This window comes from Rattus rattus, chromosome 3, assembly GCF_011064425.1.
Source record: "Rattus rattus isolate New Zealand chromosome 3, Rrattus_CSIRO_v1, whole genome shotgun sequence".
Classification (NCBI taxonomy): Eukaryota; Metazoa; Chordata; class Mammalia; order Rodentia; family Muridae; genus Rattus; species Rattus rattus.
Genome location: NC_046156.1, coordinates 174,913,256 through 174,933,547, shown reverse-complemented (window position 1 = coordinate 174,933,547; position 20,292 = coordinate 174,913,256). Strand labels below are relative to the sequence as shown.

Here is a 20,292-nt window from a genome sequence, read left to right as displayed (position 1 = left end):
AGGAGAGGTGTGTAGAACGCAGCGGGCTGAGCCCTCCTGCCAACTTCAGCCCATCTGGAGTCTGCCTCAGAAGAGCTCTCTCTAGCTGTGAAACACACCCCAAGTGTTCAGTCTTGTACGGGTGACTTCATTTGTTAACCATCAGCTTACAAGTGGGCAGTTTAGATGATATCCTCTGCGGAGACCAGGGTTTTTTCAGCCTAATGTGTTACATCCCATCACTGTGGTAAAACAGACTAGCTTTGCTGTCTATCAAGGCTTAAAATTAACTTGTCACTCAAGTTTCTTCCAGATTTAATAGCATTTTAACTTTTTTTCCTTGTCTGTAGTGTTGGGGGTTGAACCCAGGGTTTTATACACATAGGCACATTCTCCACAGTTGCAACAACCCTTAGCTCTTACACTATTATAGACCCGACATTCTAAAAGTCTTACTTCCTATTTTTCCCTTACCCTTTCCTCTGATTATTTCTTGAAAATCTGAGACGTTCTTCATACTCTCTGCTTCCTGGTAAGTTCCCTAGAACTAAACCTTAAATTGGCACGTCCCATTACTGAGAATTCCTACCTGCTTACATCAGCCATAGGTCACTTGCCTCCGGCTAGGTTGTGCGGGTTATAAGAGGAGACAGAAATTGCCAGGCAACTTCTGTGCTGAGGTAATAACTGAAATTTTATAAGCCGTCTTGTGTTGTTGTTTAGATGATGTGGGAGCTAGCAAAGATTAGAAAGCTTATACTGGAATTAAAATAAGTTTGAGGGGTGAGGGAAGGGCCATCCGAGTGGAGAAAGACTCTACTTCACTTAGTAACGTCCATTTTTAGACCAGGAAGCAATTTGTTCAGATTCTGCTTGCACTGGAGAAGGCAAGTTTCCTTCCAGGGTGGTGGAAAGATGCAGGAAGGGGAATAACCATGGCAACCTGCCCAGCTATGTGGACCAAGATAGTATTGGGGCCCCCATGTCCTGGCCTAGTCACTAGCTTAGTCAGGGTGGTCCCTCCCTTTCCCACTTCCTTGGCTAGAATGCTGACTTCAGGAGAAGGGCCATTCTTTCTCTGTAGGGAGTCTGAGAGAGTGTGGGGAAGATTTAAAAGAGACCAGAGGTCATTCTGACCAAACCAAATAGCAGTCCTCCACACTGAGAACAGAGAGTAACTGTCTGTTCTAGCGTGCACACAAGCAAACACACAGGCTTTTTTAGTATTGAATACTTGAAAGATTACCATTTTTTCAGATAGGTGGGTGGTACTCCGCTCTGATTAAGAAACTCTCCACTTGCTTTCAGCGGCCAAAAACAAAGACACTTAATTCAATAGTTCACAGGGCAGAAACAAATAGACAACCTGAAGGAATAAAGCATTCTAAGGATATAGATTAACTTACCTTCCCAGCAGCCCTAAGTGCTATTCTTCCCCGGATAAGAAAACAGAATTACGGAGGTTATTCTGTGTGCCCAAGGTCATTTTACTAACACTTGTGTCAATGGTTTCGACCACCACCCAGCTGGGCGGTGTTGGCAGAAGGACGGACAGCAGCTAGCATATGAACAGAGGAACTGTAAGCCTTTAAGGTATCCAGCACCATTTGTACCCGGAAGGAGGAATTTGTTTGGACTTTGCCTCTAGCAGGAGACCTGGTCATTTGTTTCCCTTCTGATGTCTGGGATTAACCCACTACGATTACCTTACCAGAATTTAGCTTTCTCTTAAACACACTTATCTGATGTGAATACTGTGTCATCTAAATGAGACTTGGTTGGGACAGCCTCTCCAATTCAGTACTTCAACTTTCTTACAACTCCAGGGAGAATGAAGAGGGAACAAAACCAAACCAAACCAAACCAAACCAAACCAAACCAAACCAAACCGCCACATCCTGCTACTCAGGTGTTTTATATGGCTGACCTGGTTCCCATTCTAATTCTGCCCACTGTAGGAAGCTTTAAAGGGTAGAGCAGTTACCCTTGCAAGTCTTCAGCTGGGGGAACTTATGCCTAGTGAACTCCCTTCGGCTCTCTTCGCACATTCCAGCATCTCTGTCTCCAAGAAAAGGAATGAAACCCCAACAGAGAGAGGAGGCGAAGGAACACACAGTGCTTCCAAGTCCCGCTTCATCAAAGTGGTGCTAGGCTTAGGCCAGGAGAGAAATGAAGAAGCAACTTCCTCATGGTCTCACTAAGAGCACAGTTTCCCACAAAACTTCCTGGTGGCCACAAGCCACCCAGCAAGCCCTGTTTCCCTGCTCTTTTAATTTTTAGGTTAACAGAAGTATGGCTGAGCAATCCAGACCAGTTGGTTCGCAACTCTGGGAGGCTCTATCTAGCACCATCGAAAAGCGAGCTAAACTCCACGTAGCTTGTGGAGGAAGACAAGAAATAGGCCCAAAGACAGGAATTTAGACTTAGTTTAACCTTGAAATTTTTTAAGTCTTTAGCAGAAATGCAAGCTCTGAGCTGGGTGTGGTGGTGCTTTCCCAGAATTCCAGGATTCTGAAGGCTGACTGGGAGTTCAAGGTCCACCTGAGAAGAGAGATATACGTAGGGACTCAGTGTCAAAAAACACCGAGAGAAAAAGGGGGAGGGGGGAGGGGAGAAGGGAAGAAGGGAAATCTAACCTCTGGATTGTGTTCCCAAGTCAGCAAGGCCTAACTAAAAGCAATGCTGTGGTTATCTTCCCAGCCTCCTTTACCTCCTCAGGTGGAGATAAAATAGAATCAGCATCATCAACTCTATAAATACATGTGTGAGCGATAGAGGGCAAAGGCAGAAGAAGACGTTCCTCTCATTCCTCCACAATCTCTCTCTTCTGCCATAGAGAAAAGAGGCCAGCTTAGCCAGGCCACCACCTTCAATCCTAGCACTCCTGAGGCAGAGGCAGGAGGATGATGAGTTTAAGTCGAGACTCGGGTACAGAGTAAGACCGTCTAACTCGGAATTAGAGAAGCAGCTCGTTGGCTTGCCAAGCATACTCAAGGTCCTGGGTTCCTTCTCCAGGGCACAGATGGAGCGTAGTAGCCTGGGGGGTGGGGGGGGTAGGGGGAGGTTCTAGGCTCGTGGTTGGACACCACCACGCCTTTCCGGTGGTTTCTCAAGGGGTCTCGCTAATCTCACCTTCTGAGTTGTGTTCGTTCTAGCCTTGCTGTGTCTAGATACCCAGCTGTTTTCCCTCTGGAAATCTTGAATCCCCAACCCTCTTGAATCCTCAAGCCAGTAAACTTCTTTTAGCACTGCTGTGCCCTGCCTCAGTTCAAGGGAGTGGAGAGAGATAGAGGCCTCGGTGGGTGGGGTACCTAACTAGATAGACTAGGGCAGCCTAATCCAGGACAAAATAGCACAAGGAAAAGCCATTTGATAGCAGCTGCTCTGGAGTCCTGGCTAGTCCCTCCTTCCTGAACAACCAGTCACGGCTTCGCCACGTAGAACCCAGGCCCCGAGACTGTAAAATAGGTAGATTATATTCGTGCCATCAGAACCATTCCTGGAGCCTTATCAGCTATCTCCAAGGGATTTTGGCAAATTATCTGCTGTTACTTAGGTTGGAGTTATAGCTCCCTACACACACACACACACACACACACACACACACACACACCCTCCCGCTTTGCCTGATTAGAGCCAGGATTTTTTTTTTTTTTCATCCAGTCACTTTATGGAGCAACGGCAACATTTACTATTCATGAAGTTGCCCCTCCATAATTTTTAAAGCTTTCCATGTGTCTGGAAGCTCGTTTCTGCTCTTCTCGGTTTACAGAGCGGCTCCCTTTCTTCCAAACACAGGCGAAGAAGAAAGGGGAAAGGGTGGGAGTTGGGGGGGGTGCCTGGGGTGGTGATAACATCCATTTTCTTTAACTGTTTTTAATCCGGCTAAATTCCCCTTCAGATTCAAGCAGCTCCCATCTGAAACTACAGAGCAGAATTCCAGACTCAGGATTAAGTGTAGGGGAGCAGGCAGAGAAATAACAGTCAGCTCTGTGCTGCAAAGAGAAGACAGCCGCTATGCTGACAGGGGCGCCAAGGTTTTAAACACATTTTAGTCCCTCTTCTTGAATTCTTACTTAATCCTTCCGACTAGTTTATAACAATCCAGAAAACAGCATTCGAACGGTCCGGGATTTAAAACAAGTTTGTTAAGTCGCTTGGCCAGAGATACTTTCCTAGGAATGTTGGTATAAGACAAAGTTCACGTTTTTAATGCCCTGTTCTGTCAGTCAGCAGAAAATAGCTCCTCAGAGGCACAGACCACGTCCCCAGCCTTAGTCGCACAGCAAAACTGAACGTCCTTCAGGAGTTAATTAGGTGGTCAGCAGCCACACTGCGTCTTCCCTGGGGTGTCCCCAAAGCCCTGAAGCACTAGGGCGGGTGTACACAACACACGCGCGCGCGCGCGTACACACACACACACACACACACACACACACACACACACGGAGGGGCTCCTTAAAAATCACAGAATGGCAGGGTGGGCCCCTTGAGTCCGACCCCAAAGGTAAAACACATTCTTTGGAAGCATTCCACAGATGTCAGGCCACAAAACCCGCTGCTTTCCCCGGAGTACACTGTCTCATTTGTAAGATTCCCCAGCGCCCAAGGTCTGCAGCCAAGACAGGGATGGTAAAAGAGGGGCCAGCAACGGGGAGAAGTAGGTCGCAAAAAAAGAAAAGGGAAGGAAAGAAAAAAGAAAGGAAGAAAGAAAGGAAGGAAAGAAGAAAGAATAAAGAAAAGGAAGCGAAGGGAAGGGGGATGGCAGAGCTACTCACGGACTAGCTAGTGCCTCTGCGGAGCCAGCATGACTTCCTCGCGCCGGGAGCCTCCAGGCTGCAGCGCCGAGGACGAGGACAGCCCCGCTTAAATAGCTGCCGGCCGGGAGCCTCGGAGCCGCGGGGCCACTCCCGGGTAGAGATATGGTTCTAATCAGATGCTGGCTCTGAGGACTCTCCAGGAATGTGGCGGCGGGATGTTTTGCTGCCTGGGCTTGGTAACTCCCCCTCAACGTGTCTGCGGAGTCTTCAAAACTTAACTGTTTATTAACTCGAGCTTGAGTCAGAGACCGGCGCCTCCTGCGCTCCGTGCGCCCCGCCAGCTGGGGGCGATCGCAGAGACCGGGAGAAAGGAGCGAGCACACAGCCGGGCCTGGAGCCCCACACTGCCTCGGGCCAGAAAGGGTGCACTTAAGGACAGGAAAAGGGAAACTCTGGAGGAAAGGGATGGGATCCTCTGAGCTGCGTTTCACAGATCCGTTCCCTGGATTGCCACTTGGAGTGGCGTGGCACGCGAACTCTTCCTAAACCGCCTGCGGCCTTTTGAACAAAGACTTGCCTTTACTCCTGATTTGGGAAGATGGGTCTTAAGTCCAGTCTGTCCTTTCTAAAGCTGAGCATGTGGCTGGATAGTTACCTTTAAAGAAAGTCACTATTCTTTAATTATAAATGTGAATGTGCTTAAGTCGGAGGGAAATCTACGCGTGTCCGTGTAAAAAAATGCACTTATATTGAAATTTAATACCACACATGAGCATATTCTCTCTGTTAAATTGGCTTAAGTTAGCATTCATGTAACTCATATAAATGATCTACGTTTGTGATCATTTCATCATTTCAGTGTATATCCACCCACATGTAGATAGCGTGACCTTGTCTGCTAGTTTCTACAGCATTTCTTATCCCTTCATGAAAATATTGAGATATGAGAGTAAGTATTGGAAACTGTTCCATCGATGCTCAGCTGTGGATGGCCCGGCAGAACAGACCTCGGAAATCGTATAGAATCTCACAATTTCTTCTCTGCATATTTTAAAGTCAGGGGCAATTGTTAATTATCCACAGAAGCTGTGGTGCCTTTTAAAGACTTAAGAAATTAAGCTTTGGGAAGATCCTCCTCCCCCACTTCCTCCTTTCCCCTCCCCCCTCTTCTCTTCCTCCTTTCCCTCCCCCTTCCGCCTCTTCCTCCTCCTCCACTTTCTTATTTTATCTAGTCCTTCTTTCTTATCCCTCTTCTTGTCTGTCTTTCTTTCTGCTCCTCTTCTCCTTCCCTGCCCCTCCCTCTCTCTCCTGGCCCCCTCCCCCGTTGGAAGCAGAATGTACTGACTATGAAAATGACAAATTGTGACTGGGAAAGAAACGGGTTATTGATTTTATTGAGTAAGCAACACAATGAATTTTCATTTTACAACCAAGAACCAAGGGTTCAAAATCAGGCTTATGGTGCACCAAGGATGCATTTTGTGGTCCATGCCTAGCCTCAGCTGCAAAGCCACTGTAATTTGAGGTAGCTCAATGTGAGTGGTAATTTCTGCCTGCAAGTAGGTCAGGCTTGAAACAGCGCTTATGCAGGGAGAGCAAAGGACACAGAACAGCATAACTGGTCAGGATGCTGCTACTTCTGACCTCTGGATTTCCTCCACATCTGGGTGTGCAGAGTGGAGGCAGGTGCGTGCGTGTGTGTGTGTGTGTGTGTGTGTGTGTGTGTGTGTGTGTGTGCCTCCAATAGTCCTCTGAGGTAATCTTCTATGATTGAAAAAAAAAAAAGATCTTCTGTGAATGACAACAGGTCTACTTTTCAGTTCTATGAAGGCAAAAGACATAGGTGCGAACTTTAATTTTGTTAGCTCTGAGAACATCACACTTTGATTGTCAAATCCAGAAGCCTGGAGAAATGGTGTCATTTCAAAAGGTTCAAAAATTAGAAAAAAAAAAGAAAAGGTAGTTCATTCAAACAAGCAAGGACTTTGATAATACAAAAAAAAACAAGTCTAAAAACAAACACGTATTGTTTCTCAACTCGGAAGCACCCACTCAGGCTTCTGTCTTTATCTATAGAGTTGAAAGATTAGTATCAAGGAAGGTTAACTTGTTCTCAGTAGATGGAAGGGATTTGCCTTAGAAACCAGAGGGAGAAAATGATTTCATCTGCTGTGAACTGCAGTGCGAAGAGAAGATGTGGACCCGGAGAGCGCATTTGCGAGCAGTGAGCTTAAAGTGGCCGCTTAGAACGAACACCCTTGTTTTATACAGAAATCTAAAGAACCCACAGTAGAGAGTTCTGGTTTTGAATTGTATTTTTATACCTCTAGGGTGCTGATATTGGTCTTGGCAGCAGCTCAATGTCCTGCTCACATTATGTAGGGGGAAAAAAAAAGAAATAAAAATAAATTTAACTCTTTTTATCCCAGGAGGTGCTGTTTCCTGCCACATCTGAGTTGTCGACTTTTCAGTAAGTCTAAAATGAACACCTCCACATAAGAAAAAAATAAAAACACACAGAAGCCCACCCCGATGTTCATCACCACCAAAATTTGTTTAGAAAATTAAGGTAGGAAAAAAAATTAAATGCAGTGTTTTAAAAACCACGGTCCCCACATAACGACGACAGTCTTTTGCACAAAACCTGCCTGTGGTGGAGTGGGGTGGAGCCTGGACTGTGCTCCCAGCATAGAAAGGGGTAGTTAATCCCGTGACAGCTTGCTGAAGAATGCATGGTTTATTATTAAAGTAATCTCTTAAGATTTTCCTGGAATGTGCTTTCGCAGCAGCTCCTGCCTATGCAGGCTATCCAATGTATGCCTTTTCTTCCATGATTAAACTGTTGACTCTTAGCTCAAAAGTCTGGTCCTTTCCCTCCTACATCTCACGCCTGTCCCTTCTTCCGCTGCTTGGGCCTTCCTTAAACCGCCCGTTTTGATTCGTGCTATTTCCCGTGAACTACAAATCGTCTTCTGGTATTGACCTTAAGGAAACTGTCCACTTCCATGCTTGTTGGACATATGGAGATGTTCAAACCAAACAAAGCGAGGATGGGGTACTTCTGTAGTCCTGCCTATTCTGCAGGCTGAGGCAGGAGGATAATTAAGTCCGAGAAGGGAAAAAATATCAAAGAAGAATTGATTGAGATTCATCTGGTAAGATCCCTCTTTCTTTGTTTCCATTTTTTTTTTTTTTAAATAAAGGCTGTCAAGGGAGGGAGGGAAAGAAAGAAAAGAAAACCAAAAAGCAAACAAACAAGCAAAAAGGTTGATGATTCTGCCAAAAAGTCCCTTGCCCTCCACTAATCCTACATATTTAACACACTGAAGAAAAACAGATCCCATCAGATTCAGCTGCTGACAGGGATAACCAAATATTGGAAGTTGATCTTTGTTTTTGTTATCCATTCATCTCCAGCCATCTCTGCTCTCTCTCTTCCTCCCTCCCTCCACATTCTCTCTCTCTCCCCCTCTCCTCCTCCTTCCCCCACCCCTGACTCTCCGTGTCTGTCTGTCTCTCTCTCTCAGATATTTTCTGAACCTTGGAAGATGGGTTATTTTTGTTTGTCTTTTTGGTTTCTGGTATTTGTTTTCTTCTTCCACCCCTTATGATGCCACAGGATTCAATCTTTTTGCACGTGACATGTAGTCACAGTGAGATTCTGATTCACAGTGAGTCGAACCCTAGAATACATGGGGAAACACCATGAAATGAAAGACATTTAAAATTCAATATTGGACCAGCAAGATGGTGCTGTGTGAGAAGCCTGACAACTGGAGTCACAGGATAGGAAAGAACTGACTCCTAAAGGCTGTGTTCTTGGTTCCATACACATGTGCATGCACACACACACACACACACACACACACAATTGACTATCATATAGTTATACAACCAATCACACTTCACTACCTATATACTTATATATAATGATGAGTAACACAGGGAGTACTTTAATATGAATTATCGCTCAAATAATATTGTTTTATTTAGCCAGCAAGCTACTGTGAGTTATTAAAAATAGAAATGTACTTAACATTGCAAATAAAATGATACAGTGCACACAATCCTGCAAGAAAATTGATAGCAACCACTTAACCAGATTTCTATCTTATGAAGAAGAACCAGGCAGAAAGCAAGCCTAATATACAAGGATGCTGATTGCTTTATAGAAATATGAGGCTGAGAACAAATTATGTACGTCAGCGGGAAGGAATTACGTTACTATTCACACACAGTGTTGAGTCACACGCCACCTTTTTAAAAGAGCAAACTGAAGTTTGCTTAGAGTTTAGAAGCCTTTTTATCAGGTTGAGTGAAAAAAAGCAGAAACCAGAGAATTTTTAATCATTTCTATTTTAGTGATAAGTATTGGCTACACCTATAGGTGTAGTTTGTGTGGATGTTTGGTGAGGATTCTCAGGGAATAGAAACTAGGTTGAGATGTAGATGATCAGAGCTCTGGCAGAGGGGGAAGTCACTGAGGGGAGAGAAACGGGGGAGAGCCAGGTACAAAGTGAAGGAATTAAGTCCACACACAGCTACATCAGTGTATCGACGTGAGATATGTGCAACCCAGGAAACTGTAAGATCTGATTCATGATAAGAAAAAGAAGGGATGCGGGAGAAATTCCCCCCAAACATCTTTATAAAGGTACAGCCCTAGGTCTTTCAATGAGGGGTGGAGAGGGAGCTTGGTAGATAAGAGTGTTTGTTATGTAAGCATGAAGATTTGAGTTTGAATCTCTGATATCCATAGAACAAACAAACAAACAAACAAACAAGACAGGCTTGCATGGCCCTGTATGCTCGTTCTTAGAGCTTTGGGGGTTGGGGAATAGAGACAGGGAGACACTAAGAGCTCTTTGGCCAGTAAGCCTAGCTGAAACAGAGTTTACAGTTCTCGTCTGTCCCAGACACACATATATACATCATATACACACACACACTACACACTTACACCACAACACACACTCTCAGAGTAGTCATTACTATTCCTCAGGGTGCTCAGACTTCAGTATTCACAATGGTCACTTTGGGAACATTCTTTGAAAGACCTCTGGGTGCCCCAGGTGTGTGAAGAACCTAATATCTCTTTGGTGTGGTTCAACTGGATCTGTGGTTTGGCCAACACATTGATTCACACTATATTTCCCCCCACAAGGTGAAGAAGAAATCGATTTTGTTGTTCTCTGTGGGATCAGAGGAGTGGAGAAGGAAACTCCCACACAATCAAAGCCCCATGGTTACTTTTTCTCTTTGGTTTTCTGAAGCCCCAGGCAGGGTCCTGGCTAGGGTGATGGTGTCTATCCCTGCCCCCTTACCTGTCACTTTGTTTTCAAGAAAAGGAGCTGACAGTAGCCATTTGTGTTGACATAAACGCACAGATTTATGTTTCCAGCTCTGGCCCTTGCTATGGAATAGCAGACACAGCTCAAAGTTCAGGGCTCCCAGTCATGTTTGTAAGACCTGGGAGGAGTTGGGAAGCAATTATCAACTCTATTTTGTTCCCAACTTAAAACTGCCCAGCAAAGAGATCAACTAATAGTCTTCTAGTGTGGGGGACAGTCTTGCTTTCTCTGAAGTTGTTCTGTCTTTGTTTGACCTCAAAGTGTCCAGTGGCTGTTTGAAAATTGAAACTGCATTAGATACACAATACACCATGATTTAACATGGGAGGCCAGACATTGGATCAGATCTGGGACAAACTCCTGGTTCCATACCTGAGAGGCGGCAAGCCTACTTTTCAGGGATCCAATTGTAAAACAGTTGTTCTATCTCCTGGTCCTATTTTGGCTTTTGGTGAGAACCCAGTAAATCCATATTCAGGAAAGGATTTTAGAATGCTGAAAGCGAAGTCAATAATACAGAAAAAAAAAAAAGTGAAACCCAGAGTTTTTCCTTTAAAAGGCGTTGATCATTGGAAATTATTTCCAGGTAGTGGTGTTGGTGGTGGTGTTAGACACCTTTAATCCCAGCGCTCAGGAGGAGGAAGCAGGTGGATCTCTGAATTTGAAGCCAGTATGGTAGAGCAAATTTCAGAACAGTCAGAGCTGCTACACAGAGAAACCTGTCTCAAAGAAGACATTTTTTTTTAATTAAAGAAAGAAATAAATATTTTCACCACTAATATCATAACCTCATCATTTTGAAGCCATGTGCTTATGTAACTAGACCTGACTGTAAGGCTGACCTCCTGAGATGGGTGCTTTTAAACCAAAGTTTCGGGGGGTGGGGGAAGAGAGAGAGAGAGAGAGAGAGAGAGAGAGAGAGAGAGAGAGAGAGAGAGAGAGAGAGAGAGAGAGGGAGAGAAGAAGGAGAGAGAGAGAGAGAGAGAGGAGAGAGAGAGAGGAAGAGAAGAAGGAGAGAGAGAGAGAGAGAGAGAGAGAGAGAGAGAGAGAGAGAGAGAGAGAGATGTAAATTTTGCTGAAATGGGCATATTCAAATAAAGAACACATCACAGAGGGACAGCCACTGTGAGGAATGGGCCAGGCTGTCTACTGCCCTGCAGTTTGATCCCAAACACTTTCGACTGATCTCAGCAAGGTGCATCCTGGACTACTGTAGTCACCTCAGCTCTGAAATACAACAGCCACTTTTGAGTCTAGAACTGATGCCACAGGATGTACTCATTCAACGACTCAAGAGACACTTTTTTATTTTTTTACTTAGAAGTGGTCTTTCCATCATGCTACCAGAATGGGGCTCAGGCTCCTGGATTCAAGTGACCTCCTGCCTTCCTGCCTCCGGGCTGAGACTGTAGGACATACTACTGATCCCAGCCAAAAGGTGTCACTACCCGTTACATGGGGTCTCAACTATATATTTCTAGATGGCTGGCCTGGAACTCGTGATATGGAGGAGACCAGCATTAGAGTTGAAGCATTTTCTCTGTTCCTGCCTCTTCTCTGCTGGAATCACACACGTGTGCTGTTACACTCGACTCAAAGTCACATCATAATTGCAAAGTGGAAACAAGACACCTTTTGTACTCCAGAGTCATTTAGCTCCCACGGTGTTTGGAAACACAGGCGTGTGCACGCATTTCCTAGGAAAAGTAAGCTGTAGCTTTTGCTAGGTCATCAAAGGACCTCATCCTATAAAATAAAGTTAAATTCCGCAGCACTGAAGGTTTACGGCCATTCCACATTCTTTCTGCCCATTTTTAACGGAAGATTTTTATCTGGGTCTTTTGTTCTCATGTGATACGTATCCTCACATCACAGTCAAACTGGTTAGTCCAAATATTCTTGTTCCTAAGCACAAATACCTTGACTTACTTCTTTTCACAGAGATGAAGACAGAGCTAGAGAATAACCCACATCCTTGAATAATTTAGAATTATTCTGCTCTTACTGACATGTACAGACCGTAATTCTAGTGGTCAGCAGAAGATTTTAGAGTTCACAATATCCCGGGTTTGTCTGCCATACTTAGAAAAGAGTTCCCTAGACATTGCCAAGTGGAAGGGTGTCCACATCAGGGTCACTGGGGCAGCGAGAGGACACTCACATCAGTAAGAACTGCCAAGAGCCATCGAGGTATAACCTTATCATAATGAGCACGGACAGCTAGGACAAGGCTGACCTCACGCTGTGCTGCACGTTGGGAAAGAACCATGTAAACCTCCTGCTGACTTTGTGACGGTTTGCCTAGAGAAGTGGATTCCACCCCTCTTCTCGTTCACAGACAGAAACATGGACTGAATTGACTAATGCCTCTTTAAAAATGTCTTCGTGCCTTTGAGTGTTTCTTCTTTGGAAGTAGTGTCTTTGCAGGTATGGTTTGTGAGAAGGAACTCACTCATAGTCTATTCTGTGAAGTTTCTTGTGTGTTGTTATACTGCTCTTTGGTTAGAATTTCTTGCCGTTTTATTATATTGTATTTTCGATTTAGTATTGCTCTAGACACAGTACCCAGAGGTATGAATCCCAGCTCCGTAGTTTAGCCATCTTGTGGGATGGCACTGACGTCTCAAAAGGAGAGATACTGAGGCATCCTCCCACTATGCAATCCGGTTAGATAAACTAAGGCACCTAAAGGGTTAACAGTAGTTCTCAGCACCTAGTTCTGGGCCGATGAGAGCCCAACATTTCCCCAGCATTTAAAGTTTTAAAAATAACAAGTACATTTGAAAACAAGTTTGCCCCCAAACCCACAAATTTCACTTTTCAAACAGCCTCCGGAGAATCCCCATTCATCTTCCTAGAAATGCATTTAAGAGGTCTACTGGAGCAGGATGGCACATTCTTGTAATTCCTGCACCAGGGAGGTGGAGGCATGAGGATCAGGAATCCAAGGCCAGCCTCACCCAGGAGGCAAGGTCAAGGCCAGCCTGGGTTACTTGATACTCTGTCTCAATAAACTAGAAAAAGATAATTAGCAAAAAGTGACAACAGCTTGGGTGCAGTAACAGAAAACGGAAATAAACCGTGGAGCTGAGGTACGTTGCGTTGCTCGATGCTGGCGGCACCTTCACCCCCTCACTAAAGCAGCAGTGGTGAAGATGGATCCCTGAGCTGTTTATGCTAGCATGGATATGTAGGCAGATCAAGGTACAGAGGGACACATCAAGGTGCAGAGGTAAGGCCTGATTCCATTTGCATGTGGTTTAAAATTCAAAAAGCTATACCTTAGCAGTTCAGATATTCATACACGCCACATAAAATGGAGTTGATTAATACAAGATTCAAAGAGTTTAGATAGAGGTGGGAGTGGTGCTGGGTAGAATGCCGAGCAGGGAGAGACACGCAGGGGAGACACAGAGGGGGAGACACACAGGGGCAAACATGTAGGGGGAGATACACAGGGGGAGACACGCAGGGGGAGACCCACAGGGAGAAACACAGAGACAGAGAGCATTGCTCGATTTGAAAATCTGATTTTGGGGGTTGGGGATTTAGCTCAGTGGTAGAGCGCTTGCCTAGCAAGCACAAGGCCCTGGGTTCGGTCCCCAGCTCCGAAAAAAAAAAAATCTGATTTCTAGTAGGTTTAAAATATAGACCTGGTGTGTTCTTTTCTTTTTGGAGTATATGTGTTTGTGAGATTTTTGGAATCCAGGGTGTCATGCATGAGATGTGCAACGTATCACTGAGCTTCCCCAATATGACTCAGCTGGTGTTCGTCCTGGGCACATAGTCAAGCCACACTTGTCCCTTCTGCTTCATGCTTTTTAAAAGATGGCTTCCATGAGAAAGTGAGAATTTCACAGTCATCTGTAAAAATATCAAAGAGTAGCTTCACCTGTCAGGTTAGAGGAACCGCAAGGGCGAGGGAGCATGTCACGTGAGCTTACTCCAGCCAAATCCAGCCGAACCCATCGTGCCGCATATTCTACAGCACGAACGACCTGCTTCTCCAGCCACTCGGGACATCAACCAAACGGAATGGAGAAGAAGCAAAACCATGCAATCTTGTGTCTTGTAGAATCTAACTAAATTGCTAAATGCTAAAGGCATTTTTGAGAAGGAGAAATTGAAATGTAAGTAGATATTAAGGTTTATTATAAATATGCTATATTTATATATTAGAGACATAGTGGATTTGTGGGTGAAATGAGACACATCGATTCCACTTCTATTCTAGGACTGAACCCAGCCGTGGCTTTGATCCCTAACCCTTAAACCCTAGAAGTTTCTTTAAAATAATTCAGCTCCCCACCCCCACCCCAAATCTAAAGGAAATAGAGGAAAAGGGGGAAAAATAGGAAAACAAACAAAAACACACTTGAGATTGGCAAAGCAGAGTGATCAGTGTATGCGGGTTGGACTCATGGTGTAATTTTGTTTTCTTTTATAACTGAAGTGTTCTGTAATAGGAAATAGACTGTGCTACACTGTTTCCCATGGAGCTCTCTCTCTCTCTCTCTCTCTCTCTCTCTCTCTCTCTCTCTCTCTCTCCTCCTCTCTCCCTCCCTCCTTCCCCTCCATCTCCCTCCTCCTCCTTCTCCTCCTTCTTCCTCTCTCTCTCTCTCTCTCTCTCTCTCTCTCTCTCTCTCTCTCTCTCGTTCTTTGTCATTTTCTACCTGCTAGCTGCTGCTGGGTTATCAGCTGGATGCTAGAGATAAATCTGTAACCTCATTCTTTAGATTTGTGTTTGCCTCTTTCCTGTGTCTTGTTCACCCCTGGAGTTTGAATGTGTGCACAGGCGCACCTCCTGGGGTCAGGGATGAATAAGGTGGTATTAATCATTCAACATCAGATCTTATCAGAACGTGCAGGCTAAGCCCCTTGGGCGCCCCTATGCTCCCAAGGTACTTGTGTCTGAGTTACTGATTTCAGTTTGAAGTCAGGTGATTTGCGAAATGACCCAGGCTTTCCGGTCTGGTTTAAGCCACTGGGAGTGAGGAGAACAAATAGGTCCAAAGTCTGTTGGTTTCTGGGCCTTAGGAAGAGGCCAGCCAGCATCGCTGTCATGTGCTTGTCTGTCTGATTAGACATTCCAGAGTCTGGTTTTCCGCCTTTCAGGCTTCGGGAAGTCAGGACACCTGTATACAAAGCAAGTTCCAAGAAGACTGCCTTTCAGAGGCATCTTTGGAAATCAGGGCTCTGCATTTTGACTGTGTTGCGGACATTTTCTTTTGTCTCCTGTTGCATAAATATCAAAAGCACTGTGTGGAAGGACAGGAACAGGAAGCAGATAGAACTTGGCGACTCTTTCTTTCTTTCTTTCTTTCTTCCTTCCTTTCTTTCTTTCTTTCTTTCCATTAATGGTTTTTCAAGACAGGATCTCTCTATACTGGAACTTGCTCTGTAGACCAATCTGGCCTCAAACTAACAGAGATCCTCCTGCCTCTGCCTCTCCAGTCCTGGGATTAAAGACATATGCCACCACTGCCTGACAAAGAAGGCACCAGTTTTGAATTATTCATGGGCAATTTTATAGTTTAATAATAAACTCTAGCCTTACTTAAATTTGATTCTTGTGTCTGTCTTGTTACGTTAGAGTGTTTCGTCTCTACTCAACCGATGATGAAGTTGGATTGCGGGGTTAAAGAACCTTTTGCATAGCAGTCTGCACATTGCTAGTGAGACTGCCAACACTAGGATATCATTTTGTGGCTCCTATCATCTAACCTGAGATCTTTCTAGCTTATAAGATGTGACCTGCAAAACATTTCACAAAGGAAGGAGCTAGGCATGGTAGCACACTCCCACAGTTCTACTAAGAAGTCAAGGCAGAGGGATTGAGAGTTTGAGGCCAGGCTGGGCTATATATTGAATTCCAGGCTGCTGTGAGCTATAACAGATACCTATCTCAAACAATCAAACAAAGCCAAAACCACAAGCATCCAGAAAATTCAATTTTTAAAAATAGTTTTTGAAATTATAATGTAATTACATCTTCTTCCCTTCCTTTTCTCCAAATCTATCCATGAACCACTATATATATAATACAATACAATACAATATCTCTTCAGGGCTAACCACTAGGTATTGGATAACCAATTGTTGTGCTCTTCCCCGGAGAAGACTATTTCTCCAGCTCTTAGCTCGGCTACCTGTGATTCTTTGTCTATGCTTGAGGCCGCCTGTTCTTTCCCCTTCCCACATTAGCTAACCATGTGGTGTTTTTCATGTTCAGGTCATATTTAGGTGGTCATGTTGGTGAGATATTATGGGTATAGTTTCTGACCTTTTTTTAGGAGACACACAATCTTATAGAAAACTCCCCGTTTCTCTGGTTCTTAACAATCTTTCCGGAACAGAAAGTCACAGTTGATCAAAGTGTAGAGTTGTGAAACCCAGTCCAGACCAATGCCTCCATAACATAACCTGTACCCAAGGCTAGGGACCATTGCAGAAAAGGGAGTGGACAGACTGTAAGATACAGATGGACAACCCGATTTTAAGAAAAGAAACTAGTGTCACCTTTTCTAGTTTCCAGTTATCTGCAATGTGTTCATTTGTTAAGATGTTTGGGAGTTAGTTATGTTCTTTTTTCTGAATGTGTAATCTCTAAGAACCTGTAAGTATTATAATAAATTGGTTTATGCTACAATGTAAATATAGATTAGAATATATATATATATATATATATATATATATATGTTTAGGATGTGTGTGTGTGTGTGTGTGTGTGTGTGTGTGTGTGTGTGTGTATCCTAAGATATTTTAATAGGGTCAGCAAAATTATTTTGTGTCCTTTGCAACGTATTAATATGACTTAGTTCCTCTTTTCTCTAGAATGTTCTCTGCTTAAGCAATTGGTTCCTTGTAATCTAAAGGTGGCCCCTTCTGACTTCGCTGGCATGAAGTCTGGCTTGGTGTAAGGCTCACAGTGGTGTTAGGCCAGCACATTTGTGCTCCGTGTAAAAGACTTGTCTAGAAGAGACTTGGAGGGGACATTAGTGCTCCATGGCCATCTGGTTCTTCTCAGCTGAGGAATGGCCGGCAATCACAGCATGACTGAGTGAAACACGGGGACGTGGCCTTCCATCCCAGCACAGAGAACAACGTGAGGGAACAGAGGGAAGGTTGTTTACAAAAGAAGGAAAACCGGATATAAATCAAGCGGAAAACTCGCCCTTTGAATTATAAAACTTTTGCTGCTGACGTATTCTTTTTGGAGAATTTATGCAATTCATTTTTATTGAAATCTCTCCAGGCTGCATTGTAATGTAAATCAGAACTCAGTTAAAAAAAATAAAATAAAATCATGCATATGAAAACAAAAATATTACATTAATTAAGGAAGAAAAATACTTATTACTTAACTGAATGGATCTTTTAAAAATACAATCTAAGATGCTCAGAAGAACACAAATACTAGGGAGGGAATAAAATCCTAAGGTCATTCATGCATAGCAAAGGGGACGGAAGTTTGACTTTCCTCACTTTGTGACTGTTACTTCTCCTTTCTAAAGAGGCCACACTGAACTGGGGTGTAGCTTATCTGCTGTCTAGTACTGAACAGCCTATCCTGTAGCAAAAGACACATCTATAACCTCCAGTCTTTAATTTAATGTCACATTAGCATTCTTCACATTAGCAAGATGCCCATTTTATTTGTCAGAGAAAAAGAATTAAAGCCACTCATGGTGAGGGTATTATATAAAAGAACTCTGGTTTCCCTGGGAAATGGCTCCCAGGTAAAAGATATGTTCTACGAATGTGAGGACCTGAGTTTGGATCCTCAGGAGCCATGTAAATTCTGGGAGGTCACTGTGGCCCTCTTGTTATTCCGGCAGAGAGGAAGTGGAGACAGCATTACCAGAACAAAGTGGAGAGCTGGAGGAGTTAAACTGGTGAGCTTTAGGTTCAAGTGAGAGACCTCGCCTCAGCAAATAGATGCACAATGTCAGAAGATACCCGCCTACAGCTTCTGACTTCCACATGCATACACATGTGCATTGCATGCAGTTGTACTCACATACACATGTAACCACACATACACATAAGTATGCACACCACACACACATGCACATGGAAAACCTTCTGTTTTGAAGCAGCTGGTGTTATCCATTTTCTGCTGTGCAAATGAGAATTCAGAAACTTGGGGTTGTGCATTATTCAATTGACTCTTAAAAGATGACAGAGATTGAACCTAGGACCACTTAGATGCTAGGTTAGTGCTTTACCACAGCACCACACCTTCAGTCTCTGAGTTAAAGATTATACATTTTATAGTACTTTGAAAAGATGTTACTTTTTTAAAAAATTGTTTATTTTATGTATGTGAATACACTGTCACTGTCTTCAGACACACCAGAAGAGGGCATCGGATCCTGTTACAGATGGTTGTGAGCCACTATGTGGTTGCTGGGAATTGAACTCAGGACCTTTAGAAGAGCAGTCAGTGCTCTTAACCGCTGAGTCATCTCTCCAGCCCACAGTACTTGTACAGTTCATGATTGTTGTTGTCGTTGTTGCTGTTGTCGTTGTTGCTGCTACTGCTGCTGCTATTATTGGTATCCCAGACAAGGTCCCACTACATAGGTCTTGCTGTTTTGGAAATCACTTTATAGATCAGGCTAGCCTTGAAATCACAGAAATCTCCCTGCCTCTGCCTCCTGAGTGCTAGGATTATAGGCATAAGCTGCTATCCCTGGCAAGGTTCATGGTTTTTAGCTGGTACTCACATTGGGAATGAAAGGCCAGGTAGAGACAGGTGCTGGTTATTTGCTCTGATTATATATTATGTCTGTGCAGTTGGACTAGATATACCCCAAAACGCCTGGCGTGAAAATGAAGGAAGATTGCAATCTGCTCAATAATAAGTTTAGATAATTTGTGTATTTTAGCAAGTAGATAATATGAACAGATTAAAAAGAGTTCCCAGTATAGGTTTATTGAATAATTATTATAGTATCTAAAACACATTTACATATAACCACCTTTTACTTGTAAGCAATATACAGACCAAATTACTGGATTATAGGACTGTGAATACGGATACTTAATTAAACCTGAGAAGTGTTTACACAGAAAAGATTGTCTCTTTTTAAGTACACATACACACATGGAACACTGACTAGATATTTTGATTTTTCTAATATCAGTGGGAATTCCTTATAACATTTCTCTTAACACAAATCCCAAGTCTTTCAGCATTGATAGAATGTTTCCAACAAGAAAGCTACAATTTTCCTCAAAATTGTTCATTTTGTTGTTCCACGACACTATATAAAACTGATTTAATAAAGCAAGAGACAGTTCATTTTGGGGGATGCTGTTTGGGAACTGCTAAGCACCAGCTTTGATCTACGTGCAAGAGTTTACTTTCCCTGCAGTGTTATGCCTTTGGGGGAGGTAGGCTGGGGCAGGGAAAGAATGCTCCTACACAAGTCAGCAAAGCAACGCCACTTGCTGTTCAAACTGTAAGCGTTAAGGATGGTTTGGAAGGTGACACTCTACAAAAATACTTCAATCGTTCCGAGCAAGACTTGGAACAACATTTATACAACATTAACTTTGGGTAAGAGCAGGAGGCTTGGGCACATGAACAATGCTGTCTCTATTAGAAGCAAACCTAAAATGAGCTGGAAATCGTAGCTGTTTTTATTTCCCTTCCCGAGAGAGAGAGAGAGAGAGAGAGAGAGAGAGAGAGAGAGAGAGAGAGAGAGAGAATGAACTTAGCAAGCAAGAAAGCTGAATCAAATAGAAACTGTGTGAATATACATTAAGAATGTTGCATGCATATGTGTGTGTGTGTATGAGAGCATGGGTATGTTCATGCTGGCCAAGGAGGAGTCCTTTCTCTCTGTCTCTACAGTTTCTGCACCAGCTTTAAGCCAAGTAATATTTAATCACTTCCATAAAAATGCCCAAATTATAAAAACATGCATGAAAAAGGCAGCAATAAGAAGAAACATGCCAAATATGTTATAGCTGACCACAAACGTCATTCACAAAACAAGCAAGTGGCCTCGCCAGGAATTTTCCAAATACTTTTTTTTTTTTTTTTTTTTTTTTGGCGGGGGGGGGGGGAAAAGGGGGGGGGAGGGGGGCGGGGGGGGGGGGTAACTCCCACAGAGCTTCAAAATAGAGGAGAAAAATGACAAGTTAGCTTGTAGACCCATTCTACTGATTTATCCCCCACATGAGGAGTGTTT

At 43.7% G+C, this 20,292-nt stretch overlaps 1 protein-coding gene across 1 annotated transcript in view; it reads right to left on the bottom strand.

Annotated features, from left to right (window-relative positions):
• The window catches only part of Dab2 (DAB adaptor protein 2), a 52,947-nt gene extending 48,024 nt beyond the window's left edge, over positions 1-4,923 (bottom strand). The window contains exon 1 of the mRNA XM_032898817.1: positions 4,758-4,923. The gene's annotated coding sequence lies outside the window, so the exon portion shown is untranslated. The remainder of the gene's footprint in view (positions 1-4,757) is intronic.
• Positions 4,924-20,292: the final 15,369 nt, after the last annotated feature.